This window comes from Symphalangus syndactylus, chromosome 7 (assembly GCF_028878055.3).
Source record: "Symphalangus syndactylus isolate Jambi chromosome 7, NHGRI_mSymSyn1-v2.1_pri, whole genome shotgun sequence".
Taxonomy (NCBI): domain Eukaryota; kingdom Metazoa; phylum Chordata; class Mammalia; order Primates; family Hylobatidae; genus Symphalangus; species Symphalangus syndactylus.
Window position 1 is genome coordinate 44,237,654 of NC_072429.2, and position 21,572 is coordinate 44,259,225.

The window sequence follows — 21,572 nt, forward strand, 5'->3', positions numbered from 1 at the left end:
TAGATAGATAGATAGATAGATAGATAGATAGATAGATAGATACAGACAGACAGACAAGCAGATAGACATAGATAGATAGATAGATAGATACAGACAGACAAGCAGATAGACATAGATAGATAGATGATAGATGATAGATAGATAGATATAGATAGATAGATAGATAGATAGATAGATAGATAGATGATAGATAGATAATAGATAGAGATAGAGATAAATTCTTTGGGTAAATCTTTAAGAGAAAAAAAAAGCACTGCTAGACCCAAGAGAAATGAACACATGTTCACACAAAAACTTGCCCATGAATAACAACACTGTAATAATAGCCAAACAGAAGAAACACCCCAAATGTTCATCAGCTGATGAACGGAGAAATACAATGTGGTGTATCCATGCAATGAAATATTATTCAGCAATAAAAAGGAAAGAAATGTTGATATGTGCTCCAATACAGAAGAACCTTGAGGACATCACACTAAAGGAAAAACACTCATGTTGTTTGATTCCATTTATATGAAACGGCCAGAACGGGAAACTCTATAGAGACAGAAAGTAGATGAGTGGTTGCTTAGGCCTGGCAGGAGGGAGGAATGGGGAATGAACTGCTAATGGGTATGGGGTTTCTTTAGGGGGTGACAAAAATATTCTAAAATTATAGTTGTGATGGCTGCACAACTTTGTGAATACACCAAAACCACTTAATTGTACATTTTAAAGGGGTGAACTTCAGAGCATGTGAAGTATATCTCAATAAAGTCATTTAAAAACCCAAACCAGCCTGGCTAATATGGTGAAACCCCATCTCTACTAAAAATACAAAAATTATCCGGGAGTGGTGGCGCATGCCTGTAATCCCAACTACTCGGGAGGCTGAGGCAGGAGAATCTCTTGAACCTGGGAGGTGGAGGTTGCAGTGAGCCAAGATCACGCCACTGCACTCCAGCCTGGGCAACAGAGCAAGACTCTGTCTCAAAAAATAAAAAATAAAAATAAATAATTTAAAAAACCCAAACCACTGCTATTGAAATAATTAACCCAGTGACAGGGCTTTGCCGAAAGACGTGATCTCACCCTGTAAGCTCTGATAAGCTTGTCTTGTCCCATAGAGCCTGGTCACAGGTCACTCACATAATTCCACTGGGAAGAAGATAGATGGAAAAGATAGGACCAATTAATTTCTCCTCAGAGTCTAAACCAGGAAAGTTTTTTTCCTCTTTCCTGGACAGACATTTTAGATTTTTTGGAATCAGTCTCACTACTTTATTTTCACTTCTGGGTTTTAAATCATGCTTCAAAAAGTGTTTCCCATTCTAAGATTATAAATCTTATTAACTAATGTTTTCCTCTAAGGCTTGTCTCTTTACACTTAAACCTCGGATTCATCAGGAATTTAAATAAGAAACTGGGGATCCAGATTGGGTTTGCTTGTTTGTTTGTTTTTGCCAAATAGCTAGACAATTATTAAACCAGAAGTTCTTAACTTGGGGTTAAAGTGTGCTTGGGGCATCTTGTAACTTCCTGAAATTAAATGTAAAACTCTGTGTCTCTGTGTGTGTGTGTGTGTGTGTGTGTGTGTGTGTGTGTCCTGGAGAATAAAGCTATAGATCTTGTCAAGAGGTTTTGTGACTCAGGAAAACCAGTAGGTTTTCTATATTTCATAACCTGCTTGGGGTTATGTTGCATACACTCCAATATACCAAGGCCCAATCTAAACCAACAGGATAGTTGTTAAATCATTACAGGGAAGCCTGAGAGATCACTCTGTTCTCTGTCACATGTCAAGTGAGAGTTGCACCATCTTTTGGTTTGATGTTCTGCTGAGGCAGAGAATGAGAAGTCTCTCACTGGTTCCTCTTGGGTCTATAAAGCTTTAGTTTGTTGTTGCTGCTATTCTTTTTGAGACAGGGTCTTTCTCTGTCATCCAGGCTGGAGTGCAGTGGCGTGATCTCAGCTCACTGTAACTGCCGCCTCCTGGGCTCAAGCGATCCTCCCACCTCAGCCTCCCAAGTAGCTGCGACCACAGGCACATGCCACCTCACCCAGTTAATTTTTGTGGAGTTTTTTTGGTAGAGAAGGGGTTTCATTATGTTGCCCAGGCTGGTCTTGAACTCCTGGACTCAAGCAATCTGCCTGCTTCGGCCTCTCAAAGTGCTGGGATTACAGGCATGAGCCACTGCACCTGGCCTAAACTTTAGGTTTTTAATCATCAACTGACAAATCAATGGAGATAGTGCACCATTTTAGCTGACAAAACTTGGGGCCTTCCTGTCACAAAGACTTTGAGGAGGCAAGGTTCACAGCCTATAGTCCCATAAATATAAATAAATGATAAACTGAAAACAAAACTGCCATTACAAAGAAGGTGGCAGATCCTACGTGCAGGCTCATGCATTCATTTAATAAATATATATGCAACACCCACTATATGCCAGGCATCGTCAAGACTGGTAGCTCTCAAAATGCAGTCCCTGGACCAGGAGCAGTAGCAGCAGCTAAAAGCTTATTAGAAATATAAACTCTATTTCAGTAGGCCCACCCCAGATCTACTGAATTAGAAACTCTGAGGAGTTGGGGCCTAGCAATCTGTGTTTTAACAAATCCTCCAGGTGATTCCAGTGCACACTCAAGCTTGAGAACCACTGGTCTCGGTACTGAGTATATAACTGAGTATATATAACAGTGAGAAGACAAAGTCCCTGCTCTCCTTGTGGAATCTGTATTCCAGCGTATGTGGTAGGGGGACAGAGAACAATTAAGTAAATATTTTATTTATTTTTATTTTATTTTATTTATTTGAGACAGAGTATCACTCTATCGCCCAGGCTGGAATGCAGTGGCACTATCTCGGCTCACTGCAACCTCTGCCTCCCGAGTTCAAGTGATTCTCCTGCCTCAGCTTTCTGAGTAGCTGGGGTTACGGATGCCAGCCACCACGCCTGGCTAATTTTTGTAATTTTTAGTAGAGACAGGGTTTCACCATGTTGGCCAGGCTGGTCGTCTCCAACTCCTGACCTCAGGTGATCCACCCGCGTTGGCCTCCCAAAGTGCTGGGATTATAGGCATGAGCCACCACGCCCGACCTAAGTAAACATTTTATGAATACAATAATTTTGAGAAAGTAGTAAGTAGTATGAGGAAAAAGAAAGTGGGAGATGTAAAAAGACAGTGATAAGGGGCTGATTTAGAACAGGTGGTCAGGGTGCAGGTGGCCTGAGCTGAGACAAGAATAACAGGAAAGAGCCAGCCAGGCAAATAACCTAGAGGCAGAAAATAAATGCATAATTCTGGGCAGAGGGAATGGGAAGCACGAAGGCCCTGAGCTAGGACCAAGCCTGGCCCGTTACGAAGAGCAGGTGACTGGAGCACAGTGAGCAATGAGTATGTTGGGGGAGAACTTGCAGAGGCAAGTGGTGGTAGTGAGCTTAGCTTTTGTTCCTAGTGCAAGGGAAAGGCCCTGGACAGTTCTGAACAAATAGGGACATGGTCTGATTTACCTTTTAGCAGGTTCCTTCTGAAATGAACTGTAGAGGGTTAGGGTAGAGCAGGGAGGCCAATTAGGAAGATACCCCAATACTCCAGGCAAGAAATTTGGTGCTTGGATGAACTAGACCAATGTGCAAACATCTATTATTAAGTGAAAAACAATTACGCAGGACATTGTGCACAGTAATGTGTGTTTTTAGCATACACATATTCAGGATACAAAGACAGTTTTCTTTCCTGAAAGGATCCATACATTCAAAGTGAATAGTGGTTATCTTTGGAGAAAAAAGGGTTAATGAGGGTCGTTTTATACCTCTAGGTGCAGTGTTATCATGTGCACGGAGTGTTCGTTTTATGTAAAGGTAAATTTTTTTTTTTTTTTCAGACAAAGTCTCGCTCTGTCACCCAGGCTGCAGTGCAGTGGCGCAATCTCGGCTCACTGCAAGCTCCGCCTCACGGGTTAACCGGGTTCACCGGGTTCACGCCATTCTCCTACCTCAGCCTCCCGAGTAGCTGGGACTACAGGCGCCCGCCACCATGCCCGGCTAATTTTTTGTATTTTTAGTAGAGACGGGGTTTCACCGTGTTAGCTAGGATGGTCTCAATCTCCTGACCTCTTGATCCGCCCACCTCAGCCTCCCAAAGTGCTGGGATTACAGGCGTGAGCCACCGCGCCCGGCCAAGGTAAAATATTTTAAAATTAAAAAACTAGGATCGAGGGGCCGGGCGCGGTGGCTCACGCCTGTAATCCCAGCACTTTGGGAGGCCGAGGCGGGCGGATCATGAGGTCAGGAGATCGAGACCATCCTGGCTAACACGGTGAAACCCCATCTCTACTAAAAAAAAATACAAAAAATTAGCCAGGCGTGATGGTGGGCGCCTGTAGTCCCAGCTACTAGGGAGGCTGAGGCAGGAGAATGGCGTGAACCCGGGAGGCGGAGCTTGCCGTGAGCCGAGATCGCGCCACTGCACTCCAGCCTGGGCGACAGAGCGAGACTCTATCTCAGAAAAAAAAAAAAAAAAAAAAACTAGGATCGAGGAAAGCAGTAGAATAGGCGACAGGCAATCAATACTAGAGGAGAGGAAACCCAGCTCTCATGGGTAGGACCGTTCCCAAGCATCCTCCTCTGAAGTTGCTGAAGAATCAGGCTAACCAGCGGAGGGCAAGCGCATGTGATTGGATTTCAGTGGGATCAGGGTGAGGCACCTTCCTTCTTGAGGGTCATTGGACTCAGCTTCTGTCCTGCAGCTCTGGTGATGTTTGTGGCTGGCTGGTCTCCTTGAGCAACGAATACAATTTCCCATGAATGTCTGCTGCATTTCCCATTGCCCTCTGTCATCGTGGCGCTTGCTTCACCATGAGACCAGGACGCCCTTCATTTAACTGCCTCATTGGGCATAAACAGAGGGAAATGTGTTGCTGGAGGGAGAGAGTGGCATGCAGCATCCAATTTCTCCCGTCAGCTGATTAAGATTCGTTGTGCCTGAACAAGGTCAAATGAGATTAGAAAGAAAATGCAATGTGTCTGGTGTGTGTTTCACATAACTGTATCATTTGTGTAAACAGGATGAATGAAGGGGAATTTTTAAAGCAAATATTGAATGTCATTCTCAAGAATCAAGGACAAGACGCCAGGGCTTATGTTCTGCCTGGAGAGAAAAAAAAATGTATATATTGGGGACATTTTGAACCTTGTTGATTCAATAATGCTCTGCTTCTTTCATGCTGGTACAGTTAAAATGTGATAGTTATATGTCTGATTTTCAGAGGCACAGAGCACAAAATAAGTAAAACCGCAGAACCACCACATTCTACCTTTATCGCCCTTCTAAAGCTCTTAGGAGAGGTGTAGAGCCACTTTCTGTAATAGCAGCTGCCTAAGTGCTCTATATTGAGTCCATCTGTTAGGATGTGAAAGGAAAAATCTCACCTCTGGCAACAGCCACAACATTTTAGATGTGGATAACTCCGGGGCAAGCCCACATCTCTGTGGATAAACCTACTAGAATTTTTTTTGGTCCTCTAAACCTGTAATTTTCTTCCTTTCTCTGAGGACCCCTCTGCAGTACTAGCAGCCTCTCTCACAAGGTTCTATCAGGGCAGAAATGGCTTTTAAAGTGGTGTAAGAGCTTTGGAAGAAGACATGATTTCTGTTACATGTTCTGCATATGATCTAGCATATTGTGGATGCTTAATAAGCAGCTTCGACGGCTATTATTTCCACTGACTATTTCCAGGCACAGAACTGGAGGGCTATTCTGAGACCAGACTTTTTGACTAGGTCATCGCAAAGTCCCTTCCTACTCTAAATAACAGTGGGGCTGAAAAGCATTCACATGATCATGTCTCCAGACAGGGAAAAATCTCAATATATGTTATTTAAAAGGTAAATCTAGAAACTAACAGAAGTTGAAATAAATTTAGAAATTGAAGGATATTAAAATGAAATTTTAAAAAATTTCAACATTGGGGGGAATTATATTACAGTAAATACCTTAACTGAGGATTATTTCCTAGTATTTGGACAGTAATATTGCCAAACACCCAATATGCAGTAGATAAATTAGCATATGTCAGTAGCTAGGGATTATATTTGCCTAAAAGCTGTGTGTGTGTGTGTGTGCGTGTGTGTGTGTGTGTGTGTGTGAGTGTGTGTGTTTAAACACGGTTTCATAACTGGACATAATGGAGAAATAAAATAATGACTTGCATTTGCATTCCCCACATTCAAGGTGCTCGAACACACTTGGACACATTTGATTGTCATGATAATCCTGTGAGTTTGCAGGGAGGATATGACTAGGAAGGTCTTATTAATTTCCACTAGGAGGTGGGGAATCTGGAGCCCTTGGGCTAAATTACCCAACAGTGGCCAACCACACAGTGCAGGCAGGTTAACACAGGGTTAACCTAAAGCAGGGAGACCTGGTTTTAGTCACAATGAGGACTTTAACTAAGGGTACCACCTGAGTGAGTCTCCGAGTCTGCATCTCTGTCCTTAGGATTTTTAGGGTATTTTCTAACTTTCAAGTCTATCATTTCACGTAGTTAAAAAGGGTTAACATGCATACTACATCTAGCATAATGATTATTTAATACTTGGAAAACCATTGTCCGAAATATTTTTTTAAGGATTCAGAAGGCAACTCCATCCTCTCTACACCTAAGCAACTACCCAGAGGAGGTAGAGACTGGAGTATATTTCTAGTTCTGACAGGTCGATCTGTACCTCTCTACCTGAATCACCAGGTGAGCAGTCTTGTGTACATACATGGGAGTGCATGCGTGTACACACACACACACACACTCATGCCTTCTGGGCTCAAACGCCTGCATAAGGAGGAGCGACTCTTCAATTATTGGAAACTATTAATCATGTTTTCATCTGGTTTCTTCAAAGACAGCTCTTGATCCATATCCTTTCAGTCCACCTTATTCCCCACCTTCTAGCCAAAGAGTTATTTGTCCAGACAGCTCCCTCTCTTCCTTACCCTGTCTTGGCCAGAAGTCTAAAGAGGATGTCCATGGCCCATTGAAGAATTTCCCACCCCTGAAGTTGAGCTCACCTGAGGATTCACCTCATCCAACGGGGACAGGCTTGAGCAGTGGAGAGGGAGGACAGAGCTGCCACCTCTGCAGCCCCTCGCCAGTCCCAACCTGGATGGCTTTCGCCTTGATTGACTTCGCAAAATGCCATTTGTAGGGCTTGGCTCTGGGGATGGCACAGACAGACACACACACGCACACATACACGTTGCCACACACAGACACCTACACCCCATGCAGGGATGCCAGATGACAGAACAGAAAAGGCCTCCCTTTCATCCAGCAGCCTTCTGATTCCAGAGGAGAGTCTCCGAGCCACGACCTGCTGTTTCCCTGGCGACTCAGGCCTCAAAATAAACAGGATTCTGCTCAGACGGGCCAGAAGTCCATTCGGCTCAGACATTTGCCCCAAGACAAACCACGTTAAAATAACACCCAGGGTAGCTGCTGCCACCGGCTTCTGTCTCTACCTCCCTCCAGGCTGGCCAATGGCTCTGTGTTCCTGGGCCTGCTGCTGGCTGTCCAGAGTAGGGGTTGCTTAGAGCTGTGTGCATCCCTGCGGGTGGTGTGGGAGTGGGCGGTTGTCTAAAGGCAGGTCCCCTCTGCTGATAAACAAGGACCGGAGATAGACCTAGAGGCTGACATTCTTGGCTCCCCCAGCCTGCCCCCCCCACCTTGATTTCCCACACAGCCCTAGGGACGGGTAGCCAGCTCTGTGGCATGGTATCTGGAGGCAGGCCAGCAACCTGATGTGCATGCCACGGCCCGTCCCTCTCCCCACTCAGAGCTGCAGTAGCCTGGAGGTTCAGAGAGCCGGCTTGGGGCTGCTGGGGCGGCAGCCGCAGCACAGTGACAGTGACAAACACAGAGAAGAAGACACCAAGTGGATTCTGCTTCCCCTGGGACAGCACTGAGCCAGTGTGGAGAGAGGTACAGCCCTCGGCCTACAAGCTCTTTAGGTAAGAATCAGGGCATCTGATCTGGGAAACAGAGAGCAGGTTATAGCTGAGGTCGTGTGTGTGTGTGTGTGTGTGTGTCTCCAAGTGCAAATGTAATGCTACTTGGAGAAGAAAGAAAATGTTTCAAGCAGATAGCACTGGAACCAGGACTCCTGCAAGTGAATCTCAAGAAGCCAAGCAGCTCACCTTTGGCTGGATTTAAACCGTGGTGCAGACTGCTCTGGGGGAAGGGCGTGCTGATGTCACAGACAAGTAAAAATAGTACTTCTAGTTTAGAGACTGCAAAAATATGAATGCACCATGCCTCCACATTATCTCCATTCCTCCAGTGCCTGCCTGACACTGGCCCTGAATCAGGGCTGGAGGGGGCAGGCATTTCTCATTTACTAAAGTGCTGGATGCAGCCCTTGAGGTTCGGCAGAAGCAGAAAGCTGCGGTGAGTCTGGCTGTGGTGAGGGTGGCTAGCATTATCTTGCTGTGTCACACTAGCTCTCTCTTGGGAAGCCTGGATATTCAGCTGCCTTGGAAAAGCTGTCCACATGGTGGGCAGCTTAGATTTTATTAACCTTTTGATATAGAAATCAGGCTGAAGTTTAGGATTATCTGGGCGTGTCAGCTCAGGGTTTTGGTAGGGTGGTATTCCCATGGCCCCATGGTCACTCGGATTACTTCTTTCCTTCCTTTCTGATCTTGGAATATCACATCCTCATTTCAGTACCCCTCCGATGGGCACTAGGAAAGAAGGAGTCAGAATGGACAGATTCTCTGGCACATACACTATCCACACCCACATCACAATTACATGCCAAAGGTATGCAAGGCTGCTGCAGAGGAGCACTTCAGAAATTCAGCCCTCCAGACACTGAGATGGAAATTTCAGGCATTTAATCAAGTACCCACTTTTCAGAGACCCAAGGGAGACCCCTCTCAGGCCCAAGGGCTCATTCTGCCTCAGCAGAATTCAAACACTCCATTATTCTCTAGCTATGTTACATCCACCCACCACCCCGCCACCCCCATTTGCCTCCCTCCTTTCTGCACTGGTGACTGGCACATTTCCTTTCATTCTCTACAAGGATGCGATTGTTTACGAGTTAGCTCCCCGACCCAGTGGGAGGACATGAGCATCCCGGCTGAGGGCGAGCCAGGCTGCCCCTCCGCCAGCTCTGTGTAACAGTGAGCCAGCAGCAGTGGCATCAGGGCTGAAAGAAGTGGGCCTCGCTTTGGGAAGTGGCGCCTAGTGAAGGGTGGCCAGCAGTTTACCGGAGCTGTTTGTCAGTGTGGATGACTGAGGATTTTGGTGGAGACTCTGATTCACAGTCACAAATTCCCTTTTCCTTTGTTTTCTTTGTGTTGGTCTTTGAGAGCTTCTGAGGAAAGTCCCCTCTTGAGATGTAGATCTGAAGGCAAGATCAACAATTTGCTGTTGGCAGAGGGACTCAGAGAGACTTTCTACTGCTGCCCCTGCCTTTGTTAGTGTGAATAAATGGGTTTGCAAATGAAGTATGTAATCCAAAGGAAACTTAGTATGCAAAACGTTAAGAGAAAACACAATGAGTTTCTTTTAAACTCTCTCTCAAATCTGCTGTTTACATATGACTTGACTAGTTCTGCAAAGGATCAAGGAAGCCATATCTGGTTAAGTGGTTTGACTTTACAGGTGAGTGGCACCAGCCACGATGATAACATTCAGTGGAGATGGTGGGCGGACATCCATATGCTGTATCTACATTGAAGGGACATCTCATCCTGGGACAGTGCAGCCGCTCACTTAGGTGACATGCATTCTGTGAACTGCACATAAACTATTAAGGATCTTGGGACTGCCGTTACAGGAAAGAGATCCAGACCCCAAGAGAGGGTTCTTGGATCTCAAGCAAGAAAGAAGTCAGGGCGAGTCTGCAGTGCAAAGCAAAAGCACTTACTTTCTTTTTATTAAGAAAGTAAAGTGGTGAAAGCACAGCTACTCCATTGACAGAGTAGGGTGTTCCCAAAAGTAAGAGGTACCTCCATCCTAGGTACCATGCTCGTATATATAGGATTTTAAAAAGATCATGGGGAGATGGGCTCTGCTACAAGGGTTTGTGATAAAGGATTAATTTTCTTTTTCTTTTCTTTTCTTTTTTTTTTTTTCTTTTTTTTTGAGACAGAGTTTCACTCTTGTTGCCCAGGCTGGAGTGCAATGGCACCATCTCGGCTCACTGCAACCTCCGCATCCCGGGTTCAAGTGATTCTCCTGCCTCAGCCTCCCGAGTAGCTGGGATTACAGGTGTGCATCACCATGCCCAGCTAATTTTGTATTTTTATTAGAGACAGGGTTTCTCCATGTTGCTCAGGCTGGTCTCCAACTCCCAATGTCAGGTGATCCAACCGGCCTCCCGAAGTGCTGGGATTACAGGTGTGAGCCACTGCACCCGGCCTAATTTTCTTAATTACTGTATTTTGCAAGAATCCATATTATCTTTAAAGCAAAATTAGGAATGCCTTTGTTCTCAAAATATCGGGCTATCTGGACACTCCCAAATCTGAGTCTGTGTAGTAAACATTATCAATCTATTCCCTTAACCGTAAATATCTGGAGTCTAGGAATGCCTAACTTTCTGGGAATGCAGCCCAGCAGGTCCCAGCCTCATTTTCCTAGCCCTCACTCAAGATGGAGTTGCTCTGGTTCGAATGCCTCTGACACTGTCAGCCTGTGTGCTAGCTCCCAGGGGTTAGGTATTGTGCAGAGTGGACACACCCATTTCCACCTCATTAAATAAGCATTGCATGGCTAATGTAGTATCCCTTAATTTAGGTTGCTGGAAAAATAATCTGAAGTTGTTTGTGCCATAGGCCTACCGTGCTTTAGGTAAATCTAACATCTATACATGTGGGTGAGAGTACTTTTTCTGAAGAAAGGGTTCACTAATCAACAAATGTTCAAGTACCAACAAGGTGTCCCCATCTTGAGATATGACTGGATCCAGCCCAAACAACCACAGAGAAGGAAGGGGACTGATTGGGTGGGCAGGTAACAGAGAATGGGCCTGGGCTGGCGTGTCCAACTCAGCGGAAAGATAAGCAAAGGAGTCCAAGGTACAGGAACAAGAACAAGCATCTGGGCCAGTGGCCTACAGGGAGAGAAAAGGGGAGGGAAGGAATAGCAATTATTTTGATTATTAAATACACCATGGTTTAAACCCAGCCAGAAGTGAGCTTCTTGAGTTCACTTGCAAGAATCCTGGTGCCAGTGCTATCTGCTTAAAACATTTCTCTGTCTTTAACTTTTTCCTTTCTTCCCCCTTCCCTTTTTAATAATTAAATTACACTATTTACGAGAGGGAGCATAACACATTAGCTAAGTACATAGATTCTGTAGCTGGGCTGCCTGGGATCCAAATTCTGCCGCTTATTAGTCCTGTGACCTTGGCCCTCGGTTTCCTCATCTGTAAAGTGGGGGTAATAAAGTAACAACCTTGTTATGGAAGGAATCAAATGAGTAATGCCCTTATCAGCACAGGGTCTAGCTCATAGTGAGTACTATGTATTTGCTATTATTATTATTATTCAAAGGTGAATTCTAAAAAGGCTGCTTCGGCCAGGTGCAATGGCTCATGCCTGTAATCCCAGCACTTTGGGAGGCCAAGGCGGGTGGATCACCTGAGGTCAGGAGTTCAAGACCAGCCTGGCCAACATGGTGAAACCCCATCTCTACTAAAAATACAAAATTACCTGGCATAATGGCACACACCTGTAATCCCATCTACTTGGGAGCCTGAGGCAAGAGAATCTGAGGCTTGAATCTGGGAGGCGGAGTTTGCAGTGAGCCAAGGTCACACCATTGCACTCCAGCCTGGGTGACAAGAGTGAAACTCTGCCTCAAAAAAAAAAAAAAAAAAAATAGAAAGAGGAGAAAAGGCTGCTTACAAGTCCATTTGCTCCAAAGCCCAAAGTGACACTCTATGAGTGACCCCTGGTGCCACTGCTTGGGTAGCTTTGAGGCACATTTGCTTTGGCATGGAGCTTTGTTCACATGTATGCATACTCAGACACAGAACAGCTTTTGGACTGGTCCCCAACATTTATTGAGCCCTTGCTGTGTTCAAGCACTGTGCTTGGCCGTAAGTGTATCACCTCACTCAATACTCATGACAACCCTGCATATAATAGTAGGGGCTCTTATAGATGCAGGAATTGAGGCTTGGTGGGTGGGGTGTTTGGCTAAGGTCACACAGCTACCAAGTGGCAGAGCCAAGCTTCATACCTAGGCTGTCCAGTGAGCCTGTGCTCCTCAATGATAGGCTGTATATGGTTTGCGGGGATTATAAGAGGTGTCCTGAGAGGCACATGGAGCTTGGTGATAGGAATTCAGCACCAGATGATATTGGAAGACCCTAGAAAGTAGGCCAGGATTTGGAAATTCTGCTAAGAGATGGCAGGACCTTAGCTTGGGCCATAGGTAGAATCTCAACCTTGAGGACCCATAGCCTCTGGGATTGGGTCTTTGGGGCAAGACATGAACACAGGCACTGGGGAACAGTGGGGCTAAGGTTTTTCTGACCAGGTAGTGGATGGTGCCCAAGAACAAAATAAACAGAGTGCTAACAACAGAGCCCCAAGCACAGCAAGCGTGCTGGGCCAGGGGGCCTTACGATCCTCAAGCTAAACTTGAGGTCAAGATTGGGTAAGTATCTGAGCACAGTAAAATTTACAATAATGAAAACAATTTGATTTGCCAGTGTAATCCCTCTAAATATTATATTTAAAATGTGACTTACAGAGATTTGTTTTATACCTAATTGCTCAAGACCGTCTCCTGACCTTGTCCAAGGAATGCTGGTGATGAGAACAGGTGTGAGGGGCGTGCCTACCTTGCACCAGGGCTGTGTCAACATGGGGTATTACTCATGGACATGACTCATCTCTGCTCCTCCAGGACCTGTGGTCTTGTCCAGGGGTTTTCAAATTTTAATGTGCGTAAGAATCACAGGGGAACTTGTTTAAAAATCAGATTCCTGGGTGCTCCCCACAATTTTGATTCAGTGGCTTCATGAGGGACCCAGGATTCTGCATTTTCTGGGTGGGGTCTAGGTAATTCTGTTGCCTTTGGTCCACAGAGCACAATTAAAGAAGATCAGGTCTGGCCGTTGCTCGGCTTCCTTTCTTGTTGTGACTATGAGAGGGAACACAGAGTTGTGTGGACTCAGTCATGGCAATTACCCTCTTCTTTGTCATCACTTCTTCCTGAATTAGCTGGTGAGACCACCCCTATTATGATAACAATAACAACACATTTGGTACATATTGAGTTATTATGTGCTGGGTACAGTGTGAAGCCCTATGCTTGGGCTGTTCTCTCATTTAATCTTCACAACAATCCCATAAGTGAGGTATTACTATTACCCACATTTTATGAGCAAGGGAAAAACCTCACTGGTAGTAAGTGGCTGAGTGGGGATTTGAACTCAGAACTAGCTGCTTACCAGAGCCTAGATGTGTAACTAACTGCTAGGCCATTCAATGAGAGTAGTTTTAGCTCCTGTCAGTACCACCCTCCTTTCTCATTCTTAGGTGGGGTGTCTTTCTCCAGTTGCCATTCCTGTCATGCCCGTCCCATTCCCAGACTCCTGTGTCATTTCTTCAGAAGATGTGTCTGTTGTTTCCTTATTTTTATTTCATTCAATGAGTCGAAGAGAGTTGGGGCAATGGACATGTGGTGGTAGGTGTTAGGGTTGAGTTGTGTCCACCCCCAAGTTCATAAGATGAAATTCACGCCCTATCCCCTATTGCCTGAGAATGCAACCTTATTTTGGAGATAGGGTCTTTACGGAGATAATCAAGTTAAAATGAAATCATTAGGGTGGGTCCTACTCCACTATAACTGGTGTCATGCATAGAGAGAAGACAAAGTGAGCGGACATAGGAAGAAGATGGCCATCTACTAGCCAACGAGAGAGGCTTGGAACAAGTCCTTCTTTCACGGCCTCAGAAGGAACCAACCCTGCTGACACCTTGATCTTGGACTTCCAGCCTCCAGCTCTGAGAGAATAAGTTTCTAGTTTCTGTTGTTTCAGCCACCCAGCCTATGGTGCTTGTTATGGCAACCATAACAGACTAACCCCGTAGAAAGCCAGATTCCTAGGTTCCCCCGCTAGGCCATGGCTCTGGGGTGATCTGGTTGAAGGCCTACACATTATGCAAAGGTTTGGCAAATTGGGAGCAGCAAGTAGGCCCAAGGCCCAAGAGGGAAGAAGGAATGAACAGAAAGAGTGAAGAGGGAGGAAGGAAGCAAATGTAAAGAAAATAAGAGAAGGGAGGCTGGAGGAAAAGAGGAAAGGGAGAGGGGATTGGGATGGGCCTACTCAGGGCCATGTCAGGTTCATTCAGCTCAGCATGGATGCCTCCTGTGTGCCAGAGGGCATGTGAGACACTGGGCTACAGCAGTGCCTGAAGACAAGAGCCCTCACCTTCATGAAAGTTAGAGGCTAGATGGGGGTATAGACATCAATCAAGCAGCAATTCTACCGAGTGGTCCTGAAAAACCACATGGCAGGGGAACTTGACCCCAACAGGGGGTCCTGGAAAGCTTCCATGAGGAGGTGAGGCTTGGGTTGAGGTCTGACGGATCAGCAGGTTTCAACTGGTGAGGGCAGAGTGTTTCAGGTGGCAGGGAGAGGAGCATGCACAAAGGTTGCCTGGCGTGAGGAAGCCTGGCATCACCAAGGAGCGGGAGGAAGGCCATTGTGGCTGAGTGCAGGCACAAAGGGGTGAGCCAGAACCCAAGAAGCAGGCAGGGTCAGACTGTGCAGCCATACTGAGGATTTAGTTCCTTAAGCTGTGAGCCCTAGAAAGCCAGGGGAGAAAGTGATCCTATGTAGGGCAGTCTCTCATTTCAGCAAAGGGAATGATGGGCTACAGAGGCAGATGGCAAGGTTCAGCAGTGGGTCAGCCCTGGAGAGAGACATCAGGCTTTCTGAGCTCACACACCCAAGGTTGGCTGCATGGGCATTAGGGAGTGAAGTTCCAGGCCACTCCTCAAAGTGTTTTAGCCACAGTCCTTCCTCAACAGAGTGTGCTCTAGGAATTTGCAATGGCTCCACTGGGAAGGGTCTGAATAGGGACGCTCCTGTCAGTACGGCTAACTAGTAAGCTGGGCAGCCGGGCCAGGCTCAGACTGCAGTGGCCTAGGCAGCCCCTTCTTTGGCATCATTTGAAGGACACAGAAAGGTCTTGTAAATCTAGCCTCTCCTTTGCCTGCCTGTACTTTGCCTGAAGTTGCAGGAGCAGGCGTGCATTCAGAAGGTGACTTATTCATCAGGGACTGTGGCGAATGGCAGAGATTAGTCCAGGCAGACCCCATGAGAGCACTGGGGGAGAGAATGGGTGGAGACAAGCCCGAAAAAGGGCAGAGGGCGCTGAAAGGAGGAGTGCAGAGTACCCGAAGCCCAATTTGCTTTTTTCATGATGTCACCAAGAAGCAGCAAGGTGGGACTGGGGCTGCGGGTGAGGGAGAGTCCCAGCGTGGTGTTTGCAGCCTTGCAGGTGCCTGGATGACTCCATTCCGAGGCAAACACATCCATCGCTGGGGAGCTTCTCAGCTGTTGTTGGCATGATCCGTATGTAAAAAAGTCTGCATGTAAAACCGAACGCCCTGCCTTTACCACATACCCTGTCTGCCACAAAAATCATTCCCTTCTCTTCAGTTTGAGCAGAGGGACTGGATTTGGCTTAGCAATGATGAGTTCCTGAGGCACACTGTAAGGGAGAGTGGTGATTTTCAGGAAGGTGAGAAAGTAGACAGGAGGCCTCTTGGGGGGCAAGATCCATCTGACTCCCACCCATCCCACATCTCCCCCACCCATCCAGCCCCTGGCCTCCTGTCTGCTCCTCTGCTGTTCTAGGCCCTTTCCTGACTCTCAGACTTTGCAACTGCTGTTTTGTCTCCTGCCTGGATGCTTTCTCCCCAGTTCTTCAGGTAGCAGGCCTCTTTCCATTCTTCAGGCCCTGCCTGTCTTGTCAGTTCCTCCAAAAGGTTTCCCTGTTTCTTCCCTCTGACTTCTTTTTCCTTCATGCTGCTTACCTCAATTCGTAATTTTCTTGTCAATTTTTAAAAAGACTTTCTATTACCCATTCTCCTGCTTAGAACGTAAGCCTCCTGAGGGCAGGAATAAGACCTTGTCTGTTTTGCTCCTTGCTATCTCCCCAGTGAATAGGACAGAGCCGTGCCACAGAGTAGGTGCTCAAATATCAGTCTAATGAATGACTGAGTGAATCACTAAATGTTGGGAGTGTTAAAGCCAAGACTCAGGACAGCAATGGGACCTTCTACCCTCTGTTGCCCTTTATAGCTCTGGAAAGGGGCCTGGAAAGTAAAGCTGAGACTTTTGCATCAAGAGCCTCTCACCCTAACTCAGGTGGGCTGGCCTCTTGCAGTTCCCAGGACCCTATGCTATGTGTCAGCTGCTCTGGCTTAGTCGGCTTAGTGTCATCTCTGCAGAGAACTCACTTCGGAAGCCTGGAAAAATCCACCCTAGTGGTATTATTCATGCTTAGAGATGAATAACTTCTTTTGGCTGATGGGCATCAAAGACAAACAAGTGATGTCAGGCACCCAGAAGGGAGACATGGATCCAGCATGTTCCAGCCCTTGGACCCATGGAGACAGACAATGTAGCTCATCTCTGTCTTCCCCATCAGTCTGATGGGAATAGTGGAAGCAGTTTGCATTGATTAATCAATGTGTGCAAAGTGCTGAACCAATACCTTTAAGGACATAAAGAGCTTCTAGAAAATGAGACTCTTCTTATCCTTCCTCAGAATATCTATCAGAATTAAGAAACAGCAACTAAAGGAAAGTTGAGAATGAATGCTCCAGAGTCGCTCCCTACAGTCTACGCAGAGCAAGTTCAGCAGCCCAGAGGAGAAGAGAGCTGCTGCCTGGGCCAGTCCAGGCTCTTTGCAGTTGGCTGCATTGCCTTGGTGATAAGGTGGTATTTAAGTTATAGGAGCAAAACATTCCTCCTTGAGCCTTGATTTTTTTTGTTGTTGTTGTTTTGTTTTGTTTTTTGTTTTTGTTTTTGTTTTGAAGTAAGAATGGGTATCTTTCTTTTTTTTTTTTTTTTTTGAGATGGAGTCTCGCTCTGTCGCCCAGGCTGGAGTGCAGTGGCGCAATCTTGGCTCACTGCAAGCTCCGACTCCCGGGTTCACGCCATTCTCCTGCCTCAGCCTCTCCGAGTAGCTGGGACTACAGGCGCCCGCCACCACGCCCGGCTAATTTTTTTGTATTTTTAGTAGAGACGGGGTTTCACTGTGGTCTCGATCTCCTGACCTCGTGATCCGCCCGCCTCAGCCTCCCAAAGTGCTGAGCCACCGCGCTGAGCCACCGCTCCCAAGCGTGAGCCACCGCGCCCGGCCAAGAATGGGTATCTTTCTAAATGGCAGAGATGCAGGATGACTTCAGAATGGTTTCTTTCAAATGAGTTTTTTCCAAGGATGAAATCTTCACTCAGTTGGCCACACAAAGCTCACTGCCATTCTCCCAGGCTGGTCCTGGGATGTCTTAGCTGAAGGCGTGTGAAGAAGAGCCCTAAGCTCCTTGGAAAGCGAGCTCACATAGAAGAAGACAGGAATACTTCTGACAGTTCTGACCCATCTCTCATTAACCTTTCCCTATTTCAGAGCCACAGCCTGTGGCACTCTGGTAGGGTAGCATGTTGATAGAGCATGAACCCTGGAGTGGGACTGTCTGGGTGTGAATTCTGGATCTGACATTCAATAGCTGCGTGGACCTGGTCAAGTTATACAACCTCTTTGATTCCATAAAATAGAGATAATAGCAGCAGTTCTGTCCTAGGTTTGTTGACAGGAAGATGTGAGTTAATACATCTAAAGTCTATAGTACATGCCAGCACTGCATCAGTGTAACTTGTTCCTATCTCATAGGGTTGGTGTAAGAATGTAGTGAGAGAATCCATGTAGAGTGCCTAAAATGTTTTAGCACACAATGCACAGCACCTAGTATTTGCTCAATAAGATATGAATGATTGTTGCTGTGGCAAATTTTCTGGCAAAGGTTTTTTGGAAGTCTTCATGAGAATGTACTTGAACTCAAAAAATGATACTAGGACATGCAGGTCACCTGTTTCCCTGCTGTTCGTCTGTCAGCCTTTTTTGTTCCAGGGGAAGATTATTATCCTGTGCCTTTTAAGCACTTGAAATCCTCATGTCAGGAGCCTAGAACTAGCCAAGAAAGAAATAGCCCCCTTGAACAGGTTAAGCCCAGGGCAGATACACAGGCTACTTGTTCAGAAGTTTTAAGTTGTAGATGTTCCCAACAAATGATTAAAGAAGAGTTGACTTCAATAGATTCCTTTTGCTCAATGCACAAAAAGGCTTTGGTATTCCCAACCAGCCAGGGGTGTTCGGTTCCTCAGTATATGTACGTTTTGAAAATACTGCTCAATGTCCCCTGGCACTGGACTTTGAGTTCAAATCATTTGGACATTGACTGCAGAGATAAAAGGACAGGCTATTATAGGTGGTAAATTGCACAGCCACTTTGCATTTTGGCTGCCCAGTGCTCCACCCTCCTTTGTTGGGTGACTTTGGGTGGGGAACAGGTCCTCTTTATATTTTAGTTGCCTTATCTATAAGAGCTTCTGTCTCAGAGGACGGTGGTGGAGGTTAAATTCAAGGTGGCATGTAAAGCTCTCAGCATAACTGTCTCTCTTGATTCTTGCTAATTCTCTTCCCCTTCTTTTGTGGTCTTCCTGACTGCCTCATAGCTGTGTATATGGAAAAACCCAGTGGTGATCAATGTTTTCGAGGTCTGAGAATATTCCCTTGCACCAGGTGACCATGAGCACATCACTTGGCTTCCGCACCAGCACAGAGAGATGGATTCTGGGAAGGGGTCCAGGTCACAGTCCGGAGGAGGGGATGCTGGCAGCCCCCACACTCCACTCAGCCCATCCTTTCACCAAGGGAGGCCAGAATATGGATTTTCGCTTGCTCCTCCCCTGGGTCGTTAGGCCTCTCATTAAGGCCTGAAGATTGATTTTCTCCTATGGAGAAGGTGGACCTCTTCCTGTCCCACTCTGACCCTCCCTAAGGCTTCCCCACCTCCCACTGAGGTCTGAGGGTTTAATACACAGCTGGTTCAGGGTGGATCCAGATGCATGCGGCGCAGGGGGGAGCGTTTCCAAGGCGATGGCCGAGTTGTTTCTAACGACCCATTGACCTGACCCTCCCCACCTCACGCCGCCCCTGAACCAAGCCAAGCCTTTGGAGGGCGGCTTCACCTTGGGATCTCTGGCTGCAGCCCTGCTGTGGTGGGAGGTTCGGCTCCCACGCTGGATGGGCCCTGGGGGAGGTCAGAGGGAGGGTGAGCCAAGGAAGGCCTTATGGCCTCTCGTTCCCTCCAGGCCTCTCCCTCTTATTCTGACCCGTGGCAGGCAGAGGAGGGGTGCGGAGTCCCTTGTTCTAAGAATTGTAAAGAATATCTCTTTAGAAACCTCTAACCATGTCTTGCTCTAGGATGGAAGCATATCCTGAATTGGCCACTTTAAAGTCTTTTCATACACGGCAGATCCAGAGAGAGGCTTCTGGTGACTAATCGGGAGTCGTGCATTGGTCAGACTATTGCAGCCCCAAAGTCAGTGTTTTTCCGGAGCCAAGATCCCATTGCTTCCTGGCCGGTCCCACATCCTGCTGGACCTGCGTTGGCTGGCTCATGTTTCTCATTATCTCTCCCCCAGCCTCTTTAAAGGCTTCTCACTCCACCCAGGGGTTTTATTTTTAACTCGCACAGTAACACTAGGGTTGAGCAGGGATACCACCTACATTCACAGGAAATGGGGCTGCCTTGGAAAAGTGTCCCCCTCTCTGGGAACTTTCTCCGTCCCTCCCTGCCTCCCTTCCTTTCATATTTAGGGAGCACCTTCCCCATGTGGGCCCTCCCTGGAGATACAACAACACAAGGGCAGATACGATCCATGCTCTTGAGCCACTGACATTCTGATGGGGCAGAGGAGTGGGTGACAGAAAGAGCATCACATACGAAAAAGTAGGCCAACAAAGAAATAAACCAAGTCAACAGGGATTGTGATAAAATGTCTTCTCCAAAGAGAACAAACAAGGCACCAGGACAGGGAAAGCTGTTATATATTCGGAGGGGAGGGGAGCCTCTCTGAGCAGGTGACATAGAAGTGGTGGCCAGCAGAACAAGGGGCACCAGGCACACATGAAGCAGAGTGAGGACTGTTCCTCAGGGAGGGAGAACAGGTGGGAGGGCCTGTGGTGGGCATGAGCTTGGTGTGTGTTAAAATGCCATAGAGGCCAGGGTTTTGGGGGAAAGTAGTCAAAATGAGGCTGGTGAGGCATGCAAAGACCTCATGCGGGGCCCTGGACCCATGCAAAAAGTTTGGGGCTTTGTTTTGAGTGTAGTGGAAAGTCACTGGGCGTGTTGGATGTAGCAGGGGTCAGGCAATGATTGACATTTTAAGACCCTCGCTGAAGATTGATATTCTCCTATAAAGAAGGTGGACCCCTGAGTGGAGAACTGACCCTACTCACCCTAAGCGGGGTGGAGGAAAGGCAGGGACATGATTTAGGGCGCTACCGAGTCATGTAGAAAAGAGATAATGGTGGCTGAGGCTGGAGTGGAGCAGGACCACAATAGAATCAGGCTGGCTCTTCCAGAAATTAGCTTGATCCCAAACATCTTCCTTCTAAAGAGCTCATAGAACCATATCCCACAATCATCAGGCAGAACAGAACACCAAGGCCTGAAGTCATAGAATTGTATAAGCAATAGAGTTTAGATAGCCTATTGCTTGTAACTGGTCATACTTATTACGTTTCCAAACACAAGTAAGATCTTTGTCCAACATCTGCCTCTTCGATTTTCTGAATGGTGTGCAAATACTCCTCTTTATACCGTGGTAGCTACCTCTGTTCTTTGTATCGTTGGCTGAGATAGGAGGCCAAATGGGCCAACTCCACTATTCCTGAGGAATTTTTGGATCAACTAAGAATAAAAGATGAGAAAAGGCCCAAATTCTCAACTCTGATAGAATTTGCCTTGACTGAGTGATGCCACTCACCTGCAAAACTCAAAGGTGACTTTAGATGCCTGAATAGCCTGAACAGTTTTTCCGTGCTCTCCAAGAAAAACACTATTGTGTTACTGCACTTCAGAAGAAAGGAGAGGGAAAACAACAGTACCACAATGCAGAGATTCTGCATCGAATAACAATAATAATAGCTATTATCTGTTGTTTGCTTCAAGGCACTTTACTTACATTAACTCACTTAATCACTGATGAGGTAGGTCCCCCTCTTAATCCTTTTCACTGATGATGGAACCGAGGCTTAGAGAGAAGTGATGTGAAATCTCACGGTAGGAGCAGACGGTCAGGTCCGGAAGCTGGTCGAACTCCTAACTATAAACCAGGGCTTGACTATCTGCCTTGGTTGCTAGTTACTTTAAAAACTGCATAGAAGGCAGGGGGCAGTGGCTCACATCTGTAATCCCAGCACATTGGGAGGCCGAGGCGGGAAGATCACGTGAGATCAGGAGTTCGAGACCAGCCTGGCCAACA

The 21,572-nt window shown here is 46.7% G+C and overlaps 1 protein-coding gene and 1 long non-coding RNA gene across 9 annotated transcripts in view; one reads left to right on the forward strand and one right to left on the reverse strand.

Moving 5' to 3' along the window:
* Positions 1 to 21,572, reverse strand: part of LOC129486233 (uncharacterized) — a 330,778-nt gene that overhangs the window by 19,246 nt on the left and 289,960 nt on the right. The window lies entirely within an intron of this gene.
* Positions 1 to 21,572, forward strand: part of FGF1 (fibroblast growth factor 1) — a 108,906-nt gene that overhangs the window by 4,091 nt on the left and 83,243 nt on the right. The window contains exon 1 of one of the 8 annotated variants that reach the window (XM_063642728.1): positions 7,694 to 7,989. The exons of 3 other annotated variants lie outside the window; for them this stretch is intronic. The gene's annotated coding sequence lies outside the window, so the exon portion shown is untranslated. Of the gene's footprint in view, positions 1 to 7,693; positions 7,990 to 8,246; positions 8,426 to 21,572 lie in introns of those variants that run through there. 4 more of the 8 variants (XM_055285828.2, XM_055285825.2, XM_055285829.2 and 1 more) reach the window with 4 other exon arrangements.